Source organism: Girardinichthys multiradiatus, chromosome 11, assembly GCF_021462225.1.
Source record: "Girardinichthys multiradiatus isolate DD_20200921_A chromosome 11, DD_fGirMul_XY1, whole genome shotgun sequence".
NCBI classification, from domain to species: Eukaryota; Metazoa; Chordata; class Actinopteri; order Cyprinodontiformes; family Goodeidae; genus Girardinichthys; species Girardinichthys multiradiatus.
In genome coordinates this window covers 36435020-36437326 of record NC_061804.1, presented here as the reverse complement: position 1 = coordinate 36437326, position 2307 = coordinate 36435020, and the positions used below count along the sequence as shown (strand labels likewise).

Below are 2307 nucleotides of genomic sequence, written 5' to 3'. Positions count from 1 at the left end.
AACTCCCCATAAACATCTCTCCTCGTTGTTTTGCTTCTGCCTCAGATCTTCAGCTTGCTCTGCCAGGAGCGCCTTAGTAATTTTTTAGTAACAGTTATATACAGTACAGACCAAAAGTTTGGACACACCTTCTTGTAACCCAGTGTTAAAAACACAAGAAAAAATGAATGATGTTGATTTAATGTTTTCTTCTACAACAAGAATAAAAAGTATAAATGGATTTCATGTCTTATTCTACAATAAGAGTTGAAAAGTAATAAAGTTAAAAATAAGTTAATAAATATGTTCATAAGTATAGATAAGAAATGCTAAAAATCTTTAAAAACTGTGAAATATGCCTTTAGTGATTGCTTTTAGTGACGGATTAAACAACCAGTAGCTGGCACAGCCTGATTTCACATCAGCCAATAAGGTTGATTGGCCCGCCCCTTTAACGGCTGTGCTGAGATTTTGCTCAGATTGTGTTAGACACGCTTGAGAGCTCAGAGCTGACGGTTGTTTTCGCTAATAGCCTGGAAATCTTGTCAAATTCGATGAAGAATCTTGGAAATAGGTAAGAAAAACAATGTTAAAATAGTTTCGCAAAATATATAATTCAAAATAGTAAATCCGTTTTATTAAATCTCAGAAAGCTTCCCTTGTGAACGGCTGAAGCCCGAAAAAATCCCCGTGTAGTCGTGTAGCATCGAAGCATCGGTGAGTGATCGCACGCGCTCGGCAGTTGGCTCGGTAAAATTGCTGAAAATTGGCTAAAATACCTAGTAACTGATCAAATTTAATAAAAATATAATTGTATTGTAAGTTTTTGTATTATTATTTTTATTGTGTATGTTGTATTTTTTCTATGCAGTTACACTTATTTTTCTATTAGCGCATGTTCTAATATTTCAATGGTGCTAATTTATGGTTCATGGTGCTGTAATGTGCTTTTCTGTTGGCATTGCTTGGGAACTTTCTGTTCTGAGTAAGTCAGAGCTAATATGAGCTTCAAATTCACATTCTGATGTTAAATATAGTGTTATAGATGTACCTCATTGGCACTTTTAGATTGAAATATATATATATTTTTTACCACATATAAGCTAATTTCTTTAGTTTATTGATATGTTGGTAATATTGAACTCTGATAACTTGAATATTGTTGTACAACATGAAAAAAACTTGAGAAATTATGAAAGATCTCTTTGAAATGTAGCTTAAGCTTTATTGATATTAGCATCCTGTATTTTAAGATGCTTTACTTTGGCCTTGTTCCAGGTCAGGTTTTTTGGTTATAGTCCACTTTTGGCCTGTGGTGCCTCGAAACCACCAGATCATCCTCTCCTGAACTGGCGAGCCCCAGCCCAGAGGACCGACTGAACTGGTAGATTGTAACCCGACCGGTCACTGGCTGTGAGACATTGAATGAATATTTGACAGATGTATCGAAAAGACTGGGTTATTAATGTTATTTTATTTTGTTGTTTTTTTTTTTAAAACAAAGTGCGCAATTTTTGTTTATTTGTAAATGTGGATCCACAAATGTTCACTATATTAAACTACTCTTTTTCATAGACATTGTGTGTTCTCTTCTGTTGTTACTCACACCTAGGCTCCCATGAATTTAGAAATCTTCTGATCAGGCCCAGTTTTCTCTATGCTTGTGTAGTGTTGGTATTAGTCATCAAAGTAAATTGATTTACCTGCCATCTATTATTATCAGGTTTAAATAAAGTAACCCTTCTAGTGCTGGTTACATTCTCATTCAAAGAGTTTTCTTTATTTTCATGACTATGAATATTGTAGCTTCACACTGAAGGCATCAAAACTATTAATTATATACTGAACAAAAAAGTGTGAAACAACTGAAAATATGTCTTATATTCTAGGTTCTTTAATGTAGCCACCTTTTGCTTTGATTACTGCTCCACACACTCTTGGCATTCTGTTGATGAGCTTCAAGAGGTAGTCTCCTGAAATGGTTTTCCAACAGTCTTGAAGGAGTTCCCAGAAATGCTTAACACTTGTTGGCCCTTTTGCCGTCACTCTGCGTCCAGCTCACCCCAAACCATTTGGGTTCAGGTCCGGTGACTGTGGAGGCCAGGTCATCTGGCGCAGCACCCCATCACTCTCCTTCTTGGTCAAATAGCCCTTACACAGCCTGGAGGTGTGTTTGGGGTCATTGTCCTGTTGAAAAATAAATGATGGTCCAACTAAACACACACCGGATGGAATAGCATGCTGCTGCAAAATGCTGTGGTAGCCATGCTGGTTCAGTATGCCTTCAATTTTGAATAAATCCCTAACAGTGTCACCAGCAAAGCACCC

At 36.6% G+C, this 2307-nt stretch overlaps 1 long non-coding RNA gene across 1 annotated transcript; it reads left to right on the top strand.

Annotated features, from left to right (window-relative positions):
• The first annotated feature begins 401 nt into the window (after positions 1 to 401).
• LOC124876949 lies at positions 402 to 1553 on the top strand. The gene is made up of 3 exons (XR_007040412.1): positions 402 to 553; positions 629 to 696; positions 1258 to 1553. It is a non-coding gene; the product is annotated as an uncharacterized LOC124876949 (long non-coding RNA).
• Positions 1554 to 2307: the final 754 nt, after the last annotated feature.